This window comes from Triticum aestivum, chromosome 2D, assembly GCF_018294505.1.
Source record: "Triticum aestivum cultivar Chinese Spring chromosome 2D, IWGSC CS RefSeq v2.1, whole genome shotgun sequence".
NCBI classification, from domain to species: domain Eukaryota; kingdom Viridiplantae; phylum Streptophyta; class Magnoliopsida; order Poales; family Poaceae; genus Triticum; species Triticum aestivum.
This window is the reverse complement of record NC_057799.1, coordinates 459,098,476-459,126,236: the sequence shown is the minus strand read 5'-3', so window position 1 is coordinate 459,126,236 and position 27,761 is coordinate 459,098,476.

Sequence of the window (27,761 nt, the reverse complement as noted above, 5' to 3'; positions counted from 1 at the left end):
ATGCGCCTATGATATGTTGACACGTGGACTGGCCCAAAAGTGACCCATAAAGATTAAATGGGCTGGCCCAACTAAAGGCCCACAAGATTTTGCGGACCATAATGGACCGGACCAACTAAAGGCCCACAAGATTTTGCGGACCATAATGGGCCGGCCCAGCTAAAGGCCCACAAGATTTTGCAGACCATAATGGGCCGGCCCAGCTAAAGGCCTACAAGATTTCGAGGACACTAGTGGGCCGGCCCGTTAACAGGCTGCCATGTTTTGGGCCAAATGTCGGCCCATATTTGATCCGGTCCATTAACAGTCTGCCACGTTCTGGGCCTAATAAAGGCCCATACGAGATCTGGCCTGTTAATAGCCTACCACGTTCTAGGCCATATTACGGCCCAGATCAGATCCGGACATTTAAGAGGCTTTGGGCTAAATTATGGCCCATATCAGATTCGGCCCATCAACTGGAAGGTGTGCTTTTGGTCCCACTTGAGGCCCGGTCAGGATTTCTGTTTGCTAAAGGCCCATTTAGTGTACGGCCTGATGTTAGTTTCGTCCTGTTAAAGGCCCGTTTAATATGTCTGCCCTATATTTATTTCGGCCTGTTAAAAGCCCGTCATATAGTTGGGCCTAACTATGGCCCGCTTTGCATCCGGCCTGCTCACAGCCGATAATCTAATTGGGTTAAACAAGGACCGAGACAATTTTGGCCTGTTAACGGCCCGTGAAATGATTGGCACAATCATGGGCTGGGGTCTATTTCGGCCTGTTGTCGGCCCGTGAGCTGTTCGGCACGTTTTAGGCCCAACCTACTTTTCAGCCTACTAAAAGCCCATTGAATTTTCTTGCAAAAATAGGGCCGACGGTTTACTCAGCCTATTAAAGGCCCGAAACTACTAGTGGGCCAGTTTACATTTGGGCCTGTTTACGGACCAAGATGACTGGGCCCATGATGCGGATCATACATAGTGATTTGCATGACGGCCCGATTATGTACCGTAATTTTACGGTTTGGCCGGTTTACTGCGAAGACAGGATATATATATATATATATATGGGATTGACTATTCGTCACCCTGGGTGAGGAATAGTTATTCTTCACCCCCTCTATTTTACCATCAATACACTGTAATTTTACGTTCCGTAAGTTTTGTCTTATTTCCGACGTAAAAAGAGACCGTAAAAAAATATATGATCGTTGTAAAAAATATTTTATGTTATGTAAAATTACAAACGTAAAAACATAGTGTAAAATACACATAAACTGCAAATTTTCTTGTCTTATGACCTATATTTTTATTTTCTTATGCCAAATTTTACGTAGTGGATCAATAACAATGTAACTATTTGAATTCCAAACGTAATTTAATTATGAAATGATCGTTAAATTACCTCGGGTGAAGAATAACTTATTCTGCACCCTGGGTGATGAATAGTATCACTATATATATAGTAAAATAACTTCAGCATCGTGAATAAGAAAAAACCCAGACTATACAATAAAGAAATTATGGCATATTACATCCACTAGGCATCAAAGTTCGCCACTATGATAATAAAGCACAAGCAGACAACATATTACATACACTGTGCATCAAAGATCGCCACCAGTGCAAATAAACACGCCGACAAAATAATATGCAAAACCAACAACACTTCAATAGAGTTCAAGAAAGGTTTGCCCTACTCAGGAGCTGCAGCGCAAGCAGTTGAGCAAGCTGATGAGATTGCGCTTGTGTGACGCTTATATCCTCCTCACTCTGAAAGTCAAACAAGCAGATAGATGAAAGGTTTTGCACATATAAGTATCAGCGCTGACAATTCATGACATTTCTTATTGACGAATAAAGTGACACAGTTTAAAATAGCATTAACACAATATGGTATTGTTCAGGTTATGACATGGCAGGAAATGACATTGTGAAGGAGTTGGCAGCTTCACGACACCACTGGATTACAGATCAAGAACTCATAAGTATCAATGGTTAGTGTGCTGTCAATTTTTCCCATTTCAGATTGGTAAATAAAGAGACGGTTTAAATAATAGTAGAATGATATGGCATTGTTAATAGTTAAGACATTGCAGAATATGACATTGTGTTGTAGTGGGTAGGTTCACCACACCACTGGATTACAGATCAAGAACAGAAGCATACATGTAGTGCAAAACAAGATCACTTGCTTTGTATAGTTTAATTTACATGGTATGAAGAGGGAACTTGGTTGTACAACTGAAAACTTAAATTGAGAAGGACAAACTTTTGTTTATGAACTACATAATAAACTTTAAACATGCAATTTGATGCAAACACCACAAATAAAGAACTGTTGCAGTCGTGCCTAACCAAATATACACAACAAAGTTTGAAGGCTTGAGAAGGAAAAACTTACATTAGTGGTGAAGACAGGCTCTATAAAGCCCTTGTCCATGCTGATGGGGGGGGGGGCAATTCAAGAAGTTTACCAGAAAATCTTCTTCATAAGCATTGCCTTTATTCTACATTTTGTTAAGAGTAAATATAGATGTGATAAGATAAGAAAAAAGGGAGAGTATTTAAGATAAGATGAAGAGTGATGCTACATAACCAAGTAGCTATAAATTTAAGTACAACGATACAGGCAAATGGTACAGCCAAGAGCAATGCAGAGCTAAACTTCTTCAGTACCATCGGTGTTATCCAACCTTATGGTAAGAGTAAATATAGATCTGATGTGTAGAAGATGGAGGGCAAAGGAAAATAAGCTGCAGAGTGATGGTACATGAACAACTAGCTGTCAATATAAGTACATTGATAAAGGACAACAGGTACTTACAAGAACAATGCAGAGCTAAAAAAATTCATTGCCATTGGATATATTCTACACTAATATAACCATTCATACAGATCAGATAATTTGGAGCAAACAATTGATAAGCAAGCTATCATGCATACTGCTGTCACATAATGAACCAGGTATGAATGCAAGTATAGTGATATAGGACAACAGGTACTAACAAGAGCAAAGCAGCGGGCAGCATATTTGCGATATCCTGTCGTCCTTTTCAAACTGGATTTCTTCTTCGAGCAGATTTCCTGCAAAAGAGATCCGTAAGGCACATGCAGAAAGTAGAAGTTCAAATTGTCATGTGATATCATAGACAATACCTCATCCTGGGAACGAGACCAGTGCATAACAAGGTTTTTCCATTCAATGTCATCTAAATTTAGCACAGGAGACTTCACCGGAAATTCGTTTATAGACTTGCCATCAAAGTGTGATTTTCTCAGGTAACCCCGATACTCCTGCAATGTTTCCTTGAAAAGTGAAACCAAGCTTTGCTCGTCATGACTATCCAGATTGACCCTCGCCTACTTACAACAATGTAATGTAAATCATTGATGTGTTCAATCAGCAGAAAACAGGAAAATAATCACCATGAATAATAGCACTTACACGTAAGTCAGACAGGAAGATGTGAAAATGGTGTTTGTCTTCACTATAATCTTCCCATTATGGGAATATATGCACGTAGTCCCTAACAACATTGAAAGCATTGTCTTTTAAACTAGGAATAACTGGAATGGGGTTCCAATCTGCAGGAATTGGCCGTCTCTGCATTTGGGATAGGTCTTTGGCCGATGGACTTGCTGTACTTTTTGCTGGAGTGGGATTTTTCTGTGGTACGACTAGTACTATGGCAACTGAAATCGGCATACCTTTTGCTGGAGTGCAGGTCCTGTGTGGTGGGGCTAGTCGTGTGGCCGGTGAAGTATGGGTACAGTCTGCTGGAGTCGGTCCTACGTTTTGTGTCACTGGCTGTAGAGCCAATATAAGTGGGGTGCTGTCTGATTTCTCCGGCACCACCACGTTTTTGAAGGACTTTACTGGTGCTCCTTCAGGTTCGGCAATCACCCTCTTCCTTTTTGATGTCTGATGCACAAGAACAACATTTGAGTGAAAAAACATGGTATGATCACACATGGAATATGTATTGATAATGGATGGGCATGGCATCTTGACATATACGATGAGTAAACTAAGCAGATGGCGGTGCAACAAAGTATAAGAAATGCAAGACACCTTATGCAAGATACACGCAATCAATAAAACCTTGCCAAATTAGAATAGGCACCTTGATGGGTGAACAGGACAGGCCATCTGCCTTTGACTCCTCGAGGTTAGAATAGTCATTAGGATCATATTCTGAACAAGAATCTAAAGGTGGGGAGCGTATGAGTTTCATTGCATCCAGTATTCCACTCAATGCCTTGGTGCCAATTTTGTAAGTCGTTCAAGTGTTCCACAATATTCTTTTGATGCGTGGATTCTGATATTCACTGTGATTACATATAATATCTGAGAAGCATGAAAACATAAATAGTAGTGATAATATCTCTGTAATGCAGAGGATATTCTAATATAGGGGCGCCCTGTAAACCCTTGTGTGCTATCACTGGATTCTGATGAGAGAGCCCATGTGTGCTGTAATATGGTGCGTGCATTAATATAATCTGGCAGAAGTACACAAAAAAATAGGCTCCAGAAGTAAGGATAGTTGGCAGATGATAGGTTCATAATATACTGTATAGAGAGTTTATTGCCAAACCATGATAACAAGAGCACACAGCAACTAGGCAGATCGTAGTGTACTTAAAAGGGGTACACCATAACCAGGATATATAAATCGGGAAAGTGGAACTGGCTAGAAAATACGGAGTTGTGTGCCGCTACTAATTGAAAGCCTATCGATCACGTCCAGGCCAGCTCTATCAGCTGTTGACTGCAGATGTCCCTGCTCCCCTTCCTGAAAAGGAACATACTGTACGTACTAAATACAGAATAACAAAAGAGGAACATGTTAAAAGAACAGAAGAGGAAGCATATTCTAGAGGTTCCGCTTCTTTGCATACAATGTTGGTTGCCCACTCAAGATGAATCACAACGCCCAAAGAAATGCAATTCCATGCTGTCTCTCTATATGTGGCCACGTGCATTTGGAAAATCAAGTGGGAGCATTACCTAACCAATTAAATGTGTGTTTGTTAACTAATATCAGTATCATATCACAATTCATATTTGAAGAAGTAAGCTTTGGACTTATGATTGGTGTATTGTTTAGCTTCAAGAGTGGACTTTTGCTAGTGCGACACAAAGCAGCTACACATACCATAGTGTAGATATAACGGGAAAACCGTAAGCATCACATGTAAAATAAGCGAAGTGGAACTTAATGGAAAATATAGGCTACTATTGCCGGTACGGCTAGAAAGGCTTCAGATACCAGCTCTCTTCAACTGAAGGTGCGGTACTGTTGATATCAGTGTAACTCTCAAGGCGACACAGCTCCCCGCATTTCCTTGCTAATCTAATAGGATTCAAGTGGGCATGCCACTACAATTCATGTTCCCATGTTTACAAAATCCTACAAATCAAAGAGGCCCGAAGAGTCGAAAGTGTCCATCACAACCGACCGAATAGACCTCTACACTGCAAATGTCCCTGCTCCTCTTCACTACAAGGAACATACTGTACTACTATCATACTCCATCCGTTCCAAAATATAAGTCTCTATAGAGAATTCTACTATGGATCACATACAGATGTATAGAGATACATCTTAGAGTGTATATTCACTCATTTTTCTCCATATGTAGTCCATGGTAGAATCTATACAAAGACTGTATTTAGGAACGGAGAGAGTACTTACTAAAGAAGAACGGAAGAGGAACATGCTAAAGAAGAGCAAGCAGAGTTTGGATAATAAAATGTTCGTTGCGCAGTGCCCACACATGATGAACCAGAGCGCATTAAGAATGCAACTCCCTGCTGTCTCTCTATATGTGGTGTGCGTGCTTTTCGAAAGTAAAGTAGGAACATTAGCTGACCAATTGAACGTTATCTGTTTTAATAATATCAGCATCATATCAGATTCGTATTTGAGCAACAAGTTTGGAATTATGAGTGGCACGTTGTTTAGCTTGATGGATTCAGGAGCAGTGCTAAGCAGCTACGATGATGGTACTGAATATAAAGGAATGTCTGCATGCAAGTCGCGTGACTGTTGTCATTTGGGTCAGTCGACCATTTCAGGCAGTTGGATGAAGATCCTACGTCTCCTAACCCTTCTTCCTCCTCGTCTTTGATTCTTCCCATATAGAACACCGCACGGGCCGCCGGCCGAACCACCAGCCCCGACCCCCCGCCCTCCCTTGAACCGCCCCCACTGCCTGTGTTCCTCCGCCACTCCCACCCCACCCTGCCCCCACATGCGTCGAGTTTTCTTCGTTCGGCGAGGCCCCACCACCGCCAGGCCACCGCCCCCCACAACCACCGTCCCCACCCGAGCCCCTTCCTTCGCACCGGTGAGCTCTCAAAAATCGACTGACCCAATCTTGAAATTTAGTCTATTATCATTTAACTAGTGTGGAATATAAAATGGGAAAACCATAAGCATTGCGAGTATAGTGTTGAGCGTGCCATGGCGGATCTGAAGGTGCAAACCGGAAAAAGGCAACTTCACAACCAATGTTTGCTTTCAACTAACAAGTAAGTGATGGACAAGAAATCAGAGTAAAGCAATGGTGATCTATTTTCTTGCTGCGATAAATAAGTTGAGCAGATACAAAAGAGTACCGCCTCTGGTGCGGCGCCGTGTATGCATCTGCTGAGAATTTGACGGTGCTGCTGTAGCGATGGCTGTCGATGGCGTGGAAGCAGATCTAGGAGGGTAGACGGTGGCGGTGGGGGAAATATGCCGGCACGGTGGACGAGGCGGTCGTAGGAGCGGCGCTGGCAAGGTGGACGATGGCGGGGATGAAGCGAGAGGACGGGATGCAAGGATCGCGGTCCGAAGCCGTGGATGAGAGAGGTCGGTCTCTTGTAATGGACGACGACGTCGGGGTATCAGCTCCGACATGGTGAAGGAGGACAGCGGTGGATGGGGTGACGGACGGAGGAGGCTAGGGTGGAGAGGGTGTATTGGCGCCCACGAAGTACGAATGGGGAAATGGAGGGAGGGTGGAAGGGGGGAACCATGTCTTCAGGGCGCGCTTGTCTCAAATGTGAGGAAATTTACAAACTTAGTCCCTGTTTAAAATTTCCTATAGCACAACAATATTAGTCGGTTGGGGATAGGACGGTAATCTCGCATACACCGAATATTTGCCGACGGAGATTTCGGCCGACGAGAGTTTGTTTTGGCGCCCACCGTGTATGAATCGGGGAAGGAGTCGATTTCGTCCGAGGAGACACTATGTTTTGGCGCCCACCGTGTATGAATCCGGGTGAGAGGCGGTTATGTCATGTTTGAGTGAAATTACAAACCTACCCCTATCGAAACCTATATAAATCGAGCCAATAGGCTTCGCATGTCAGGGATAGGCAGTAATTTCCATCTCGCAGATTTTGGTTTCGGGCGGTTATTGCGACTTTTCCCGCTTTGTTCAAATTTTTGCAGGGCAAGAGTGCACGTTTACGGTGCCAACTCAATTCGAATCTAGTTTGTATTTTATTTTTGTTCGGGCAGGATCCATTTTCGATTGGAATACAATTCTATATACAACATTTTTTATATATACTTTCAAAAGCACAACAAAGAATTCTTCTCCTTTATATATATAATATGATTTACAAATACAATGATCTCAAAATCATAAGGTTGAATTCAAAATTTTAAACCAAATTATGTTCTACTAAAATGTATGGATCAGGAATATCTACATATTAAATAACATAGATGCACGTGAATTCATATGAGTATGCATGTTTGATAGATCAATTTTGGTTCGAATATGAATTACATGTATCATCATCTCGAATTCAAATATTTGCATCCCTTTTATGTTGACATTTTCTATACACGCAGCTAAATATTTGAATCTCTTTTCACGCCGATCTCTCTCGCATGCTCCTTCATGAGCTATCACTCTCTTTTCTCCAGCTCACCTGCACGCCCACTTCATGTTTCTCCTATTTTCGCAAACATGGTCTCTCGACGTCTCCCTTGAGAAGTGTCACACTCTCCCTATCATTATACATTACACGGTTTTCATTATCTCTCGTGTCTCTACCGTTCTCTGGTATCACTAGGTACCTAAGCTTTCTTTTTCACCGCCACACACACACTCACTCATCTTTCACTTTGTCTTTATCTCTATAGGGTTCTCTCACACACTGTCGGTGTCAAAACCGGCTGATCTCGGGTAGGGGGTCCTGAACTGTGCGTCTGAGGATCGGAGGTAATAGGAGACGGGGGACACTATGTTTACCCATATTTGGGCCCTCTTAATGGAGGCAATACCCTACTTCCTGCTTGATTGACTTTTATGAGTATAGGGGTTACACGAGTTGATCTACCTCGAGATCGTAATGGATAAACCCTTGATGTCTAGCCTGCACGATTTGTGATAGCCTCTACGGACTAAACCCTCCGGTTTATATAGACACCGGAGGGAGCTCGGGTTGTACAAAGTCGGTTTACAGAGAAAGGAAACTACACATCTAGCTGCCAAGCTTGCTATCCATGCAAAGGAGAGTCCCATCCAGACACGGGGGAAGGCCTTCTATCTTGTATCTTCACGGCAAATCAGATCTTCCCATGTCACATAGCACGACCATCCGAGGACCCCCTAATCCTAGACTCCCTCAGTAGCCCCCAAACTTGCCTTCAATGACGATGTAGTATCCGGCTTTATGTTTTCGGCTTTGCAAGGCGGGTTATCCATTATACTTCGGATCAACGATAGTTCGGCTCCACATTAAATACCATATTCTATTGATTCTACGCTGCCATCGCCTTGGCTTCCACGTGTCAAATGAATGCGAACAGTTTAGGTGTTTTTTATAAATAACCCCTCGACCATGCCGGGAAGGCGTCTATTTAAGGAGATTAGATCTCCGATGCCATTCCACACCACGCGGAAATCCTTAGAACTTGCCATAGGAAATTGTTCAAACATGGCCGGCGCTCTAAGCTCTTCCTCACGCCCCCACGGTCCTTCAAAAAGCCGTCTGGGAAATCTGCTCGGTGTCCCGTGCCCATTTGAATAAACTTCAGACGCAGGGATGTCTTCCTCCCGCAGATATAGTGTCCGTTCGGGCTGGATTAACTTCCCTCAACGGCGAAGCCCTGGCGGAGGATTTCCCCAATCCTTCTAAAGAGGAGCGGGTGTGCTTTGTTTCCTTCCTTTTGAGAGGCGTAGGATTTCCCATCCACCCTTTCCTCAGGGGTCTCCTGGAGTATTACGGCCTCCGACTGCACAATCTGACGCTAGGCTCCATCCTACACATTGCGGGCTTCGTTGCTCTTTGCGAGTTGTTTCTAGGCTGTGAGGCTCATTTCGAGCTATGGCGGAAATTTTTCTGCCTCATCCCCCGCTCCCAAAAGGGATCTATATTCGGGGTGGGCGGCACCGAAGTATGGCGCATAGCCGGGATAGGATACCTGTCCGGCACTCTGAAGAAGGCATCCGAAGAGTGGCCCTCGGAATGGTTTTATATTGAAGACGTCATTCTCCCGGACCCAATCCGGCGTGGTCTTCCTGAATTCTCCAGTGCTCCTTTAAAGAAGCGCGCCAGCTGGCGTCCCCGAAGCCTTGAGGAAGAAGACAGCACGGAGGTTACGAGGTTAGCAAGCAAGATCAGAGTACTTGCCAACTCCGGGCTGTCTATAATCGAGGTAATGGAGATTTCAATAACGCGATGCGTTCTACCGCTCCAATCTAGATGCTTTCCTATGTGGAATTACAACAGGGAGGACGATGCATCTCGTTGTCTACGCAAGGGTCTAGAAACTTTTGCCGCCCTGGCCACCAACTTAGCTGACGTTTACAAAGGGGAGAAGGAAGACTTCAGTCGCTTGAAATGTCGGGAAGGTTTCTCCATGTATAACCCCATCGACTGGGTAAGTTTTTTGATTATTGGCCTCACTCAATCTCTTTCCTGAGTTATGCTAGCCGAATTTAATCTGGCTATTTTAAATAGGAGTGGAGAAAGGTTGTCGAGGGGGTCTACAGCCCCGCTCCACAGCCAGAGGACCATGTCCGAGACCTGGATCCCGGATATGAAGAAGATCCGGATATATTTATAGAACTTAAGGAGGGAGTATTTTATCAGGTGAGCTATGACGGCACGGAAGTGGTCATCATAGCCGAGTACCCCGGCCTTCTCCCCTCCTCCCATGTAAGTATCGAGGAGACGTCTCCTCCAAAAGAGTTTTCCCATTGCGGCTCACCCACCGCACTGTCTCATGTTCCAAAGGGGCGATATTCATCTTGCCAAGCTGTATAGAAGGTGTCCTCTAAGAAGGCAACGCCCCTGCAGGGCCAGTCTTTGAGAAGAAGGGCAAACAGTGATACTATCGAGCCCCCGCCTTCACCAAAGAGGTATCGTTTTTAACATGAACTCGATGGATAGACCAAATTGTGACGTTTTCCACTGGGCCATTTTTTTAGGAAGAGCATACGCCGGACTATATCCGGGGACCTCGCCGGCCATGCATCGACTAATCCGGCCCCGGACCCTACCATAAGGACTAGGGTTGATACAGGCAAAATGCCGGATTGTCATCTCCAAGAGGATTCTGGTAATGTATCCTTCACCAATTTCGAAGTGGAGAGCGCGATGAATCATCGGCGGCGGAAAGAGGCCATGCGCGACCCAAGTTTCACCGAAGAGGCATTCAATGCCCTCAGCTCTGTGGATGCATACATCCGAGCTGGTCGGGATGGACTTGCCGGAGCCACTCACCAGCTTTCAAAGGATATGTGGGTAAGAACTTGATGTAGATTCAATAATCATGTGCCAGTAGCCCCCAAGACTTGAAGCAGTTGGCCCTACTGATTTAAGGGTTGTTATATTATTAGGTACTCACGGAGAAAATAACATGCTATCCAATGAGCTTGAAGAATGTCGGACCAAGCTAACTGTTGACACCGCCGAACTGGAAAATCTGAAGAAAACAAGAAGGCACCGTATGGTAAGCACAACAGTGTCCAGAAAATACGATTCTGCGCCAACAATGATTTTTAAATACGCATTGTTTTGTTTACAGCTGCAGGACCGGCGGATGAATTGGAGGAGATGCTGAAGGCTGCTTGAGCGGACAAACAACATGCCGAAGGGCAAGAAGCCGCTGGTCAACGTGTATTAAAATGAACCATTAATGAGAAGAACAAGCTACAGGATGCAAACATCAAGCAAGCCGAAGAGCTAAAGGATATACGATCCCAACTGTCGGATGCCTTGAAGCAGAACAGAAAGCTGAAATGCGACATATTCAGTATGTCCCTTAACCTAAATTTCATACGGTCCTCCGATGGAAAGGTTTACGAGATTGTTCCTGTAGGTTTGTTAACTGGGCGGCCCGAGGGAGAAGTGTCCGGATTTCAAGGCGACTTGCTGCAAGAGCTATCCAAAGTGCACGAGCGAGCTCGGAAAGCAATGAGGAACATGGCTAAGGCTTTATGGCCATCCGATTCTCCTCCAGGAATGATGGAGGAGCTCGCAAATTTATTCAAAGGAGCTCGTCTTCGTTTTGAGCTATGGAAGGCTTCAGCATGTCAAGAAGGCGCACGAGAAGCCTAGGCCATGGTGAAAACACGGTATACCTCGGGGACCAGACGGACAAGAAATTCCGGTTAGCTTGGCGTACGACTAAGTAAAGATAGCCACCAAATTTTCATAACAGGACTGTAAACTAGACAGCCTGATAGATGGTATAGATAAAGAGTAGGCATTTGATTCCATGCAACAATGTACTTTATCACCAAACTTATCTCCCTCCGAACTGGAAAAGATGGTCATGGCAAACCTTCCGCTTCTACCTCCGAAACCCAAGGGTTGGAGTGTTTTCGAATATTATACCTGTGGGAAACACCAAGTATGTTCGGAAACCAGGAAATCCGGTCATAGTGCTTGAATAGACAAACTGTATTCGGGGAGTTATGTTATATTACTTTTTAACGTAAGAAACATCTTCCGGAGAGAATAATTCCGTTAAGGGTTCCTCTCCCTGGGTAAGCATGCGTTATTTATGCATGCCTAAGCCGTGATGCGAAAGAATCACAGGAGTTTTTATATTTTGAGAATTTATATTGCAACAACGACAATTCGTCGTTTGTCCGCCGACCAATTATTCCCTTAAGAACGCTAGCTTTCGGCTTCACCCGTCTGAGGTACATGTCCGGATGACCCGGTTGTAACAATCGCAGAGGTGCTCCCTTTATGCCTTAGCCGAACAAGCGGGAATGTAGGGCATAAGCACAGGAGCCAGGCAACCCAGCTTGGCAAAAAATTAAGTCATAGAGGTGCATAAAATGGCGAAGATAGGACGTATATGAGCAAACAACACATATATATGGTGAGCTTTTATGCTTGAAATAATAATAAGCTTCTATTGAGAGAAGCCCCCAGTTATGGTGGGGTGTGTACATTTAAGGATGTATACCCCTCAAGTGTGCGGCTTACCCGAACACACGCTAGAAATCGTAGAAAAATGAAAAAATGGAAAAAATGGAAAAGGAGAAAAAGAGAACGAACAAAGGTATGTGTCCGGACTTAGGCATAGAATCTTCGGTGCCTGGCAGCGTTCCATGGGTTCGGCTCTAAGCGATTGTCCGATGCATTGCGAAGGCGATAGGCTCCTCCAGTGAGAACTTCATCTATAATGAAGGGACCCTCCCATTTGGGTTTGAGCTTGTCCTTTTTCTTCTTTGGTAGGCATAGAACGAGTCCATCGACATTATAAGTCTTTGCCCGCACTTCTCTGCTTTGGTATCTTCGATCTTGTAGTTGGTAGAATGCGGAACGGGCTTTTGCGACATCGCGCTCCTCCTCCAGGCCATCCAAGTCATCCTGCCGATCAAGCTCGGCCTCTCTCTCCTCATACATGTGCACTCGAGGCGAGTCATGAATAATATCGCAGGGCAAGACAACCTCTGCGCCGTACACCATGAAGAACGGTGTGTATCCGGTCGTGCGGTTGGGCGTGGTCTATAGTCCCCAGAGTACGGAGTCGAGCTCTTCAACCAAGTGTTTATCCGACTCCTTTAGGGATCACATTAGTCTGGGTTTGATGCCGCTCATTATCAGGACATTGGCCCGTTCAACTTGACCGTTTGTTTGGGGGTGATACACGGAGGCGTAATCGAGTTTAATACCTAGATTAGCACACCAAGTTTTCACCTCATCGGCTGTGAAGTTAGAGCCGTTGTCAGTAATTATACTATGTGGGACACCATAACGGTGCACAACACCGGAGATAAAGTCTATCACCGGTCCGGCTTCAGCCGTTTTTACTGGTTTGGCCTCTATCCACTTAGTGAATTTATCCACCATAACTAGTTAATATTTCTTCTTACGGCTTCCCCCTTTAAGGGGCCCGACCATATCTAGGCCCCAGACCGCAAAAGGCCAGGTAATGGGGATTGTTCTTAAGGCTGTGGGCGGCATATGGCTTTGATTGGCAAAGAGCTGGCACCCGACACAACACTGTACAAGGGCCTGTGCATCTGCTCGTGCCGTCGACCAGAAGAAACATGTACGGAAGGCCTTGCTTACGAGGGCCCGAGCTGCGGCGTGATGGCCGCCGAGGCCAGCATGTATTTCGGCCAGGAGCTGCCGCCCCTCCTCTTCGGAGATACATCTTTGAAGGACTCCAGTAGTGCTCTTCTTGTAGAGCTCTCCTTCATGAACTTTGTAGGCTTTCGAGCGTCGAACGATACAACGAGCCTCGTTCTGGTCATCAGGGTGCTCCAGCCTATTAAGGTAGGCAAGGAAAGGTTCGGTCCATGGATCGGTTACCGCCATGATTACATGGGCGGAAGGCGTTGGTTCTGTGCCTGAGCCCCCGATGATATCTGAATCGTGTTCGGCATCCGGGGGTGTGATCGACACCGGACTGGTATTTCCGCTCTCGTCCTGCCATACCACGGATGGCTTAAAGAGCCTTTCCACAAAGGTGTTAGGTGGGACGGGGTCGCGTTTAGCGCCCATTCGAGCAAGGATGTCCGCTGCTTGATTACTGTCTCGGGCCACATGATGAAACTCGAGCCCCTCAAACCGGGCTGATATTTTGAGTACGGCATTGCGGTAAGCCGCCATCTTTGGATCTTTTGCTTCGAATTCTCTGTTTATTTGGGATATTGCAAGGTTCGAATCCCCGCGCACCTCAAGGCATTGTATGCCCATAGAAACGGCCATCCAGAGACCATGCAGTAGTGCCTCGTATTTGGCTGTGTTATTGGAATCCGTATACATGATTTGTAATACGTAATGGACTGTGTCCCCTGTAGGGGATGTTAGGATGACACCAGCCCCTAGTCCGGCTAACATTTTAGAGCCGTCGAACTACATCACCCAGTTGGACTATGTGCCGTACTCTTTAGAGAGTTTGGCTTCTGTCCACTCAGCGCTAAAGTCGGCCAACACCTGAGATTTAATAGCTCAGCGTGGCTTGTATGTTATTTCAAATGGTAAGAGCTCGATAGCCCATTTTGCAATGCGGACGGTGGCATCTTGATTGTTTATGATGTCATTGAGTGGTACCTCGGAGGCCACCGTGATCGAGCACTCCTGAAAGTAGTGCCGCAGCTTCCGAGATGCCATGAAAACCGCATATGCTATCTTTTGATAGTGCGGGTATCGGGATTTGCATGGTGTGAGAACCGCCGATACATAGTATACTGGTTTTTGGAGTGGAAATTTGTGTCCCTCTTCCTCTCGTTCAACGACTAGCACAACGCTCACCACCTGGTGAGTTGCAGATATGTACAAAATCATAGGTTCGCCAACTTTAGGTGCGGCAAGGATTGGGTTGTTTGCTAACAAAGTTTTTATTTCTTCCAACCCGCCTGTTGCCATGTCCATCCACTCAAACTGGTAGGTACGTTGGAGCAGGCGATATAGCGGCAGCGCCTTCTCTCCCAATCTGGAGATAAGGCGGCTTAAGGCTGCCATGCACCTAGCTAGTTTTTGGACCTGCTTTAGGTTTGTTGGTGTTGCCAACTATAACGGGGCTCGGACTTTGGCCGCATTTGTTTCGATTCCTCTATTGGAAACAATGAACCTGAGTAGCTTTCCGGCATGAACGCCGTAAACGCATTTTTCTGGATTGAGCCGTATGTCATATGTTCGGAGGTTGTCAAATGTAAGGCGTAAGTCGTCCACCAATGATTCAGCATGTTTAGTTTTGTTGACTACATCATCTACATATTCCTCCGCCGTCTTGCCAATTTGTTTTTCCAGGCATGTTTGAATCATGCGTTGGTAAGTGGCGCCGGTGTTTTTGAGTCCGAAAGGCATAGTGTTGAAGCAAAAAAGCCCGTACGGAGTAACGGCCTGATCGGATTCCTTCATCTTAATCTGGTGGTATCCGGAGTATGCGTCGAGAAAACACAGTGAATCATGTCCTGCAGTTGCATCAATGATTTGGTCAATGCGGGGAAGTGGGATGGGGTCCTTGGGGCAGGCCTTGTTCAGGTCTTTGAAATCGACACAAAGGCGCCAGGATTTGTCCTTCTTTGGCACCATGACCAGGTTTGCTAGCCAATCCGGGTGTTTTATCTCTCTAATGAACCCGATCTCAAGTAGTTTGGCTAGCTCCTCCCCCATAGCTTGTCGCTTGGGTTCAGAAAATCGCCGCAGTGTTTGCTTAACTGGCTTGAACCCCTTAATTATGTTGAGGTTGTGTTCGGCCAGTCTGTGTGGGATTCCTGGCATATCTGAAGGATGCCAGGAAAAGATGTCCCAATTCTCGCGCAGGAATGCTCTTAGAGCGGTGTCGACCGTCGGATCTAGCTGTGCTCCAATGGCTGCTGTTTTATTAGGATCCATCGGGTGAACTTGGAATTTGACTATTTCGTCTGCTAGCTTGAAAGAAGTGGACTTAGGCCTTTTATCGAGGATTACGTCGTCTCTATCCACTATGGAACGCAGGGCCGTGAGCTCTTTGGCCGCAAGGGCCTCGGATAATGCCTGGAGGGCCAGGGATGCGGTTTTGTATTCAGCGCGGAGTGCTATGTCCGGATCACTGGTGATAGTGATAATTCCGTTGGGCCCGGGCATTTTGAGCTTCATGTACCCGTAATGGGGTATGGCTTGAAAGCGTGTAAATGTGTCCCACCCCAACAGGGCGTGATATCCGCTGTTGAAAGGTGCCACATGGAAGATTAACTCTTCGGACCTGTGGTTCTCCGGCGTGCCGAATACCACATCAAGTTTAATTTTCTCGGCGCATCGCACTTCTCGACTAGGGATAATGCCTCGAAAGGTTGTACTGCTCTGCTCGATGCAGCTCTTGTCTATTTGCATTTTATCGAACGTGTCCTTGTAGATGAGGTTCAGTCCGCTGCCGCTGTCCATGAGCACTTTAGCGAGCCGAAAGCTGTCGACGATTGGATTTAAGACCAAAGCGTCCGGTGCGCAGACTGACCGAGCCCTTGGTTCGTCGTTGGCGGTGAAAGTTATCCCGTATCGTTCCAAGGGTTTACTGCGGCTACTTGGTTGACTTTGGCGAGGTCGCGGAGTGCCCTTTTACGCCGATTATTTGAAGGAAAGGTCTCGAAGACCGTAAAGATGTTGAGATCGTCGTCCTCCGGAGGTTATTCCTCTGAGGTCGTATTGGTGAGGATAGCCTCACCGCTCTTGGCCACCTACCGGAGTACCCAACATGCCCGAAGGCTGTGTGTTGGGTCGGAATTTGGTGTTGTGTGTATCCAAAAGGGCTTGTCGAGCCATTCATCAAGGACAGTTCTGTGTCCCGTTAAGGGCTTAATTTTCTTGTCTGTAGGGTGATGATCAGGTGCCCCGTGAGGGTGCATCCTTTTTGCCCATCCGGTAGGTGTCTTAAAGGCCGACGGTTCCCACAGAGCTATCTGGGCTTTCCAGGCGCTTTCCATGGCGCAATATTTTTGTACTATGTGTGCCAAATATGTGAAGTGCAGTATGCGATGTTGGTTGAGGGCATTGAGGATCCCCTCGTCCGTACAGTTGCGGCAAAATACTGAAACCGCGTCATCGTCGCAGCAATCTTTGATCTTGTTTTTAACAAGGAGGAATCTGGCCCGAAAGTGTTGGACTGTTTCCTGAGGTTGCTGCCGCACATACATTAGGTCGCATATGTCCGGAGGATCGGAATTTCTTGGGGAATATTGCTTGTGGTGGGCGGGCGGGTTTAAATCCGAACCCTAACCCATTGTGGGATCCGGAGTTTTACGAATTTCTAAGGTCACTAGCCCAGGATCCGGAGTATCCTGGGAGTTTACACGCTCAACGCCTGGTTCTATGTTCGGAGGACAGGGAGTCTCTTCCCGAAGATGGGTATCCGGCTCGCAGGGCTCAGAAATCCGAACATAGATTGTTCTCAGCATAGGGGGAGAGTTATCGTTGGATTGGTCGTCCACAACCGCAACCAGATAGGTGATCGGCGAGGACCCGATTTCCCTCTGATCGGGTTTAAGCCCGATCCGATCCTAGTCTATTGCGACCCCCAGGGCAGCGATGCAATCTAGAAATTTGTTCAAAGACGAAACATCTGTCGGATCCATCTTATCGGAGTGTTCTAGGCCAATGCGGAGATGATTCTTGGCGGTTTGGGGGACCGGCTTTGGCTTAACGGCCGATCGGGCGCCCATGGTAAAATTGCCGAGCTGGAGGATCTCACCAGGCGCTAGGGCCATTCTAGAGGTGATTTTGTCGTTGATGACAAGGCGAGCCATCGATCCTTCTATTGACGCACAGAGGAACTCTCAATGAAAGCACCAATGTCGGTGTCAAAACCGGCTGATCTCGGGTAGGGGGTCCCGAGCTGTGCGTCTGAGGATCGAAGGTAACAGGAGACACGAGACACGATGTTTACCCAGGTTCAGGCGCTCTTAATGGAGGTAATACCCTACTTCCTGCTTGATTGACTTTGATGAGTATAGGGGTTACAAGAGTTGATCTACCTCGAGATCGTAATGGCTAAACCCTAGATGTCTAGCCTGCATGATTTGTGATAGCCTCTACGGACTAACCCCTCCGGTTTATATAGACACCGGAGGGAGCTAGGGTTGTACAAAGTCGGTTTACAGAGAAAGGAAACTACACATCTGGCCGCCAAGCTTGTTATCCACGCAAAGGAGAGTCCCATCCCGACACGGGGGAATGCCTTCTATCTTGTATCTTCACGTCCCATCAGCTCGGCCCATGTCACATAGCCCGACTATCTGAGGACCCCCTAATCGTGGACTCCCTCAGACACCCTATATCTCTCTAGATATGACTAATACCACTAAAATTACTCTCTCCCGCAGACACAACATTTGTTGCGGTCTCCTTTCCGTCTCCATCCCAGTTATAAAACTGACATTATTCATTTGTTTACCGATCAGACAAACTCCCCCACTCTCTCTCTCTCACACACACACATACACAACTCCTGCTTCCACTCCCCTTCCCGACTACCGTCTCTCTCTCACACAAAACTCTCACTTTCGCACCCTGACTCATATTTCTCTCACAAACATTGATCGACTAGCCTCTAGATAGGTTTATACACCTACACACTCGTGATTCCACTATCGCGTACATGTCTCTCTCGCGCTCCTTGTCTCTATGTTGATTTTTCATCCCTTCTTGAGACACGCCCTCTCGATCGTGCACAAACACTATCGCCTCATTTTAAGCTGATGCCTCTCGCACACACACTCTTTGTGTCTTTGTCACACACGCACTCCATACTCCTCCTCTCTCCCTCTCTCTCACACACACAACACACACACACATGGGCTTTTTGCAACAACTAGCAAGATGCCCATGTGTTGCACGGAACATCAAGATGCATTTGTATGAGTAGTTTATCTTTTGGGAGAAAAGGATGAACGAGGGAAGGCCTTATTTGCAAATGTGGAGAGGGGTGTGGGTATATTTTTGCCAAATTTCCATAGTTTCTGCCCTATCCGTCAGATATAAATCAGACGGCCTATGTTGCAGGATGGCAGGCACACCATCATCACCAACTCTGTTTTTTTATAAGTGTAGAAATTAGAGATATACCACTTCTCGATTCTTGAAACCAACCACATTCCTCCCTTATCTCATTAAAACCACCAAAGGAATATAATTTGAGTGAAACATAACATATTTGTAGTGATATACGTATTTCAAAACTACTCTTTTTTCTATCAAATCGGTGAATATGTATTAATCTACTTTGATCGTGTGGCAACGTATTGGCACATTGCTAGTTATTACTACTGTATAATTTTGTGGACACCAGACAAACGGTGGAGTACATATACGAAGAGAAGAGGCGCAGGCATGTAGTCGGTCTCTCGCTATCTCCCACACATGAGAGTTACGTAAAGGCACCGTAAACAAATAAACCCCAAAACCCCTTGGCGCACGATTGCTGCACGCGCGGGTACCGGGTACGTGGTGGAGCGCACCTTTGTAGGAATAGTCAGCTCGCATGATAATTTGATCCACAGGAGTTGATGGTCAGGACCACAGGTGAACGACCTGGAGGCGGTGGCTCGCCAGTCCCCACTGATTGAGTAGCCACGTTTAAAATATCACTTTTTAGCGGGGTAAGAGTTTCGATTTTCAATGCCGCGTTATAAGTACTAAGTAGTTTTTAGAACGATTGGTATGGAGCGAAAATGGAATTCATAACTACTACCTCCGTCCTGGTTTACTAGTCCCCATCGTATTTTGGGTCAAAGTTTGTCCAGGAATTTTACTTGTAAAATGTGAATGAAAAATGAGATTTCGTTATACCCAAACAAAAAAGGACTGGAGGGAGTGATTTCTCTGACACGGACGCGACCTCTCACAGCGCAGGAATTGAACCGACACGCCGGACAAGAGGGCCCCACTCGCTGCAGGCCAAGCTGAACATGCCTCCTCGCCGCATGCAACCGGCTTCATACTGTCCCGCCTGCCTCCATTGAATCGACGCGTGTGCCGGCAATACGTCCTTCCACGAGCCGGCCGGCATTTTAGAACAAAACGTCGGCTGGCTCCTCTCGTCCGCTTTCTATTTAAATGAGGCCAGACGCCTGGCAAGAACCGCACCACACCGCTGCTCCCATAACCTCCTTGTCCCATTTTCTCCACACTCTTCATAGCATCCGGTGAGCAGGAAGATGAGTTCTCCGGCATAAAAGCCGACTGGGTGCCCCGACAAGCCAGGCAACTCGCTGCCCCACCTTCCTCTCTGCCCCAGGCTGTCAGTACCATGGGCGAGGCTACAGGCGGGCAAGCCGCTGCTCCAAGCTGGCCCTGGTGCATCAACTCGATGCCCCAAGCCTACTCGCAGAGTAGGGGCCAGTTGCTGCACGCCGGCACACGGGGGACCACGACGTCTGATGACCCACAAGTATAGGGGATCTATCGTAGTCCTTTCGATAAGTAAGAGTGTCGAACCCAACGAGGAGCAGAACGAAATGATAAGCGGTTTTCGGCAAGGTATTCTCTGCAAGCATTGAAATTATCGGTAACAGATAGTTTTGTGATAAGGTAATTTGTAATGAGTAACAAGTAAAGAAAGTAAATAAGGTGCAGCAAGATGGCCCAATCCCTTTTGTAGCAAAGGACAAGCCTGGACAAACTCTTATATAGAGAAAAGCGCTCCCGAGGACACATGGAAATTATCTTCAAGCTAGTTTTCATCACGTTCATATGATTCGCGTTCGTTACTTTGATAATTTGGTATGTGGGTGGACCGGTGCTTGGGTGCTGTCCTTTCCTGGACAAGCATCCCACTTATGATTAACCTCTATTGCAAGCATCCACAACTACAAAAGCAGTATTAAGGTAAACCTAACCATAGCATGAAACATATGGATCCAAATCAGCCCCTTACGAAGCAACTCATAAACTAGGGTTTAAGCATCTGTCACTCTAGCAAACCATCATCTACTTATTACTTCCCAATACCTTCCTCTAGGCCCAATTAATGGTGAAGTGTCATGTAGTCGACGTTCACATGACACCACTAGAGGAAAGCCAACATACATCTCATCAAAATATCGAACGAATACCAAATTCACATGACTACTCATAGCAAGACTTCTCCCATGTCCTCAGGAACAAACGTAACTACTCACAAATCATATTCATGTTCATAATATGAGGGGTATTAATATGCATAATGGATCTGAACATATGATCTTCCACCAAATAACCAACTAGCATCAACTACAAGGAGTAATCAACACTACTAGCAACCCACATGTACCAATCTGAGGCTTTGGGACAAAGATTGGATACAAGAGATGAACTAGGGTTTGAGAGGAGATGGTGCTGGTGAAGATGTTGATGGAGATTGACCCCCTCCTGATGAGAGGATCATTGGTGGCGACGATGGCGATGATTTCCCCCTCCCGGAGGGAAGTTTCCCCGGCAGAACAGCTCTGCCGGAGCCCTAGATTGGTTCCGCCAAGGTTCCGCCTCGTGGCGGCGGAGTTTCTTCCCGAAAGCTTGCTTATGATTTTTTTCTCGGACGAAAGACTTCATATAGTAGAAGATGGGCACCGGAGCCTTGCCAGGGGGCCCACGAGGTAGGGGGCGCGCCCAGGGGGTAGGGCGCGCCTCCCACCCTCATGGCCAGGGTGTGGCCCCCCTCTGGCATTTTCTCCGCTCAGTATTTTTTATTAATTCCAAAAATGACTTCCATGAAGTTTGAGGACTTTTGGGGCTGTGCAGAATAGGTCTCTAATATTTGCTCCTTTTCCAGCCCAGAATTCCAGCTGCCGGCATTCTCCCTCTTCATGTAAACCTTGTAAAATAAGAGAGAATAGGCATAAGTATTGTGACATAACGTGTAATAACAGCCCATAATGCAATAAATATCAATATAAAAGCATGATGCAAAATGGACGTATCAGCATCCAGTGCACCGTGGCTGGCCGCGCCATCCAACGCAAATGTTGGCGGAACCGCGGCATGCTGGCGGAGGTGGCCAACACGTTTGCGACCACTGCCGACACCGAGGAATAGTAGACCAAGGTAGCCGCCGCCGCTCTCAACCCACGAATGCTACGACCACCGCGCCGCCGACATAGACACCCGGTGTGTTGCCCGGTTTGGCTCAAAACATCATGGACCCCAGCAGCGACCGGCATTAGAAATTATACCTGCTTCTAGAAGTTATTCGTGATAAGTCAAAAAATGACCAAAATATAATTAATTACGCATGGCCTTGACTTGTTGTGTTCGCACTGGTAGTAGGAACTAGAGGTTTTTCTTTATTTATAACTCTCCTCACTTTTTTTGGCTTTGAAGTGAATCATGGTTATGGACATTATCTATGAATGTGCAGATGTGTGTGAACATGAGTTTGAAGTGAATGTTGGGCTTGCGTGTGAACTATACCATGTCCAATGCTTCGTCTGTTATTGTTTGGAAAGTAACTGCTGTTATTACATGACCCAAAAAAATTATTTTTTGCCACATCAGTAGATGCACGGACATCACAACAGGCATGCTGACTGGATAAACATTTGAACCTAGCTATTATGAAGGAAAATTTGTATTGACAATAGTTTTAGATTGCAGCAAACGCCTAGCCTGCTCTGCCTTTGCTAGCTTCTTCCATCTCTTCTTTGGCTTGGGTGAAGAGAGCATCTGATTTCTCTTTTTGCTTCTTCGGAACTCAACTACATTCTCAAGGGTTGTTGCATGCTTTCTTTCAGCCTTTACTAGAGCCACGAGGACACGAACAATTGACGACATCTAGCATCATCTAGGAATTTGCACCTTGTGTCTAATCCAGCATCATTAGGGAACGGGCACCTTGTGTGCAATCCAATCTCATTTTGGAAACATGATCTCGAGGTTGACCATACTTCCCTCCTCGCAGGAACTGCATCCTGACATGAAGTTACTTCTTTTTTAGATCAATACTCAGAGCAACCCAGATCAATTTAGTAGAAGCCAGAAAAACAGGACTCGGAGAAGTGAATTCAAAAGGAAAAAAATATTAAAACAGACTCCAAGGTGAGAACACCCACTTCCTACATCAAGCTAAAAACAAAAACATTAGGACGATTAAGACTCTTCTTATTACACATCGAAGCACACGAGGCTAAGAGAAACAGAAACTAAAACATATACACATCGAAGAACACGAGGCTAAATGAAAGTAATTGAAAGGGTGTTACTTACCAAAGCTCATTTTACAGGTTCGGTGCAGCTCCTCTTTAACTTGCCACGCTCCTTGAAGATGTCCCCAATATCCCGTGTTTGGTCTTCATTGCTCCTCTGCATGTTCGCACTCGTTGCCAAGGGGAGTGCCCATATCCATGTGATTACGTCTCTTTCTTCAGGGGTGGCGATGTAATATTCTTGGCTATGATACCCCTCAGGATACAATTCTCCTCCTCGAGCTTGTTGACTTGCCGCTTAAGATCCATTATTTCCTTACGGAGCGTACCCGTGACGGTTAAAGCTCCTTGCACCCATGGATGCTGCATAGCTGCGGGAGAACAAGTAACACTCCTTTTCATATTTCCATAAGAGAGAAATTTAACATTGGAGGGGATGACCGAGTTTGGGATAGCTGAGCTCTGTAGTTCCCCCATCGTGAATCCTGCCCGGAAACGAGAAGTAACTTCTTGATCCTCCTCCATGGCATCTATCCTTTTCAAGTCAGCTTCCATCTCTTCCTCCATTGAGGGCCCAAAGTGATAGGCATCGCTGTTTGCCCCTGGACCTGGTGTCGGATGAGACACCCGAATCTCCTCGACTGACTCTTGAGAAGACATCTTGCTCTAATCTGCGGCAGAAACAGCTCGAAACAAAAACAGAAGATATTTGCGTGGTACGGTGGTCAAAACCTTCAGGAGATTATATAATGAATTTTTACCAACCAAAAGAGGTACCGTGCAAGAAAACGGAGCCGGAGAGCAGACGAGGTACCCACGAGGCAGGGGGCGCGCCCAGGGGGGTAGGGCGCGCCCTCCACCCTCGTGGACGCCTCGTGTACTTCCTGGACTACTTCTTATTTTCCTATTTTTCTTAAATATTTCAAAACAGAGAAAATTGCCATTAGAACTGTTTTGGTGTCGGTTTACTTACCGTACCACATACCTATTCCTTTTCAGAGTCTAAAATGTTCTGGAAAGTGTCCCTTATGTATTCCTCCGGGGTTACAGTTTCAATAATATTATTTTCAACATTTATGGGATTACCTGAGATATAATGTTTGATTCTTTGACCGTTCACCACCTTTGGATTTGTGCCTTCAAAGTTGTTGATTTTTATGGCATCGGAACGATAGACCTCCTCGATAACGTAAGGACCTTCCCATTTAGAGAGAAGTTTTCCTGCAACAAATCCTAAACGAGAGTTGAATAGCAACACATAATCACCTACATTAAACTCACGCTTTTGTATCCTTTTGTCATGCCATCTTTTAACTTTTTCTTTAAACACTTTGGCATTCTCATAGGCCTGAGTTCTCCATTCGTCAAGTGAGCTAATGTCAAATAACCTATTCTCACTGGCAAGTTTGAAATCATAATTGAGCTCTTTAATGGCCCAATATGCCTTATGTTCTAATTCGAGAGGTAAGTGACATGCTTTTCCATAAACCATTTTATATGGAGACATACCCATAGGATTTTCATATGCAGTTCTATAGGCCCATCATGCACCATCAAGTTTCTTGGACCAATTCTTTCTAGATCTATTAACAGTCTTTTGCAAAATTAATTTGAGCTCTCTATTACTCAATTCTACTTGACCACTAGACTGCGGATGATAAGGGGATGCAATTCTATAATTAACATCATACTTAGCAAGCATTTTATGAAAAGCACCATGTCATTAAATATCTAGGGACTCCAAACCTCGGAAAAATAACTTCTTTAAGCATCTTAATAGAGGTGTTATGATCAGCACTACTAGTTGGAATAGCTTCTACCCACTTAGTAATGTAATCAACATCGACTAAAATATGTGTATACCCATTAGAGGAAGGAAACAGTCCCATGTAATCAAAGCCCCAAACACCAAATGGTTCAATAACGAGTGAATAATTCATATGCATTTCTTGGCGTCTACTAATATTACCAATTCTTTGACATTCATCACAAGATAACACAAACTTACGGGCATCTTTGAAGAGAGTAGGCCAATAAAAACCGGATTGCAATACCTTATGTCCAGTTCTATCTCGAGCGTGGTGTCCTCCATAATCTTCAAAGTGACACTTGCGTAGGATTTGTTCCTGTTCATGCTCAGTTATACAACGTCTAATAACACCATCTACTCCTTTTTTATAAAGATGTGGGTCATCCCAAAAGTAATGTCTTAAATCATAGAAAAACTTTTTCTTTTGCTGGTATGTGAAGCTAGGTGGTATAAATTTAGCGACAATGTAATTAGCATAATCAGCATACCATGGAGCAGTACGAGAAGCATTTATGACATTTAATTGTTCATCAGGAGAGCTATCATCAATAGGTACTGGGTCATCAAGAACATTCTCTAATCTAGACAAGTTGTCTGCCACGGGGTTCTCAGCTCCCTTTGTATCAATAATAAGCAAATCAAATTCTTGTAGTAGGAGAACCCATCTAATAAGTCTAGGTTTAGCATCTTTCTTTTCCATAAGATATTTAATAGCAGCATGATCAGTGTGAATAGTTACTTTAGAATCAACAATATAAGGTCTGAACTTATCACAAGCAAATACAACTGCTAAGAATTCCTTTTCAGTAGTAGCACAATTTCTCTGGGCATTGTCTAGAGTTTTACTAGCATATTGTATGACATTTAATTTCTCATCAACTCTTTGTCCTAAAACAACACCTACAACATAATCACTAGCATCACACATAATTTCAAAGGGTAAATTCCAATCAGGTGGCTGAACAATAGGTGCAGAAATTAAAGCTTTCTTAAGTATTTCAAATGCTTCTACACAATCATCATCAAAGACAAAAGGGATATCTTTTTGTAAGAGATTAGTCAGAGGCTGAGAAATTTTTGAGAAGTCCTTCATGAACCTCCTATAAAAACCGGCATGACCAAGGAAACTTCTTATACCTTTGATGTCCTTGGGACACGACATCTTTTCAATAGCATCAACTTTAGCTTTATTAACATCAATACCTCTTTCAGAGATTTTATGCCCCAAGACAATACCTTCATTAACCATAAAGTGGCATTTCTCCCAATTCAAGACAAGATTAGTTTCTTCACATCTCTGCAAAACTCGATCAAGGTTGCTCAAGCAATCATCAAAAGAGGATCCATAAACAGAGAAATCATCCATGAAAACCTCACAAATCTTTTCGCAAAAGTCAGAGAATATAGCCATCATGCATCTTTGAAAGGTAGTAGGTGCATTACATAAACCAGCAGGCATACGTCTATAAGCAAAGGTACCGAAAGGGCAAGTAAAAGTGGTCTGATCTTGATCCTCAGCTAAAACAGGTATTTGAGAGAAACCAGAATAACCATCTAGAAAGCAAAAACGTGTATGTTTGGATAATCTTTCTAGCATTTGATCAATGAAAGGCAAAGGGTAATGATCTTTTTAGTAGCTTTATTTAATTTGCGGAAATCAATCACCATCCTATAACCTGTAATAATTCTTTGCAGAATCAATTCATCTTTATCATTAGGAACGACAGTAATACCTCCCTTCTTGGGGACACAATGGACAGGACTTACCCACTGACTATCAGCAACGGGATAAATTATACCTGCTTGAAGGAGCTTTAATATTTCCTTTCTTACCACTTCTTTCATCTTAGGATTTAGCCATCATTGGTGATCAATAACTGGTTTGGCGTCTTTCTCCAAATTTATTTTGTGTTGACATAGAGTGGGACTAATGCCCTTAAGATCATCAAGAGTATATCCAATAGCAGCACGGTGCTTCTTCAGAGTTTTCAATAATTTCTCTTCTTCGTGCTGTGAAAGGGTAGCACTAATAATAATAGGATATATCTTCTTTTCATCAAGATAAGCATATTTAAGAGTATCAGGTAATGGTTTAAGCTGAAACACGGGATAACCCTTGGGTGGAGGAGGACCCCCTAGGATTTCAACAGGCAAGTTGTGCTTCAGAATAGGTCCCTGTTTAAAGAATACTTCATCCATTTCCCTTCTTTCATTCATAAACGTATCATTTTCATGGTCTAGCAAATATTGTTCTAAAGGATCAGTAGGACGCACGGCAATGGAAGCAAGACCAATAATTTCATCTTTACTAGTCAATTCCTCATCATGGGGTTGTCTACTAAATTTAGCAAAATTAAACTGATGAGACATATCATCCAAACCAATAGTAACAACATCCTTTTCGCAGTCTATCCTAGCATTAACAGTGTTCAAGAAGGGTCTACCAAATATAATGGGACAAAAGCTATCTTGTGGGGAACCAAGAACAAGAAAATCAGCAGGATATTTAACCTTCCCACACAAGACTTCAACATCTCTGACAATCCCAATCGGTGAAATAGTATCTCTATTGGCAAGCTTAATGGTAACATCGATATCTTCTATCTCAGCAGGTGTAATATCATGCATAATTTCTTTGTATTAAGAATGAGGTATTGCACTAGCACTAGCACCCATATCACACAAGCCATGATAACAATGATCTCCTATTTTAACAGAAATAACAGGCATGCCTACCACAGGTCTATGTTTATCTTTAGCACCAGGTTTAGCAATTCTAGAAGTTTCATCACAGAAGTAAATAACATGCCCATCGGTATTATCAGCCAAGAGATATTTAACCATAGCAATTTTAGGTTCAACTTTAACTTGATCAGGGGGTTTGTGTGTCC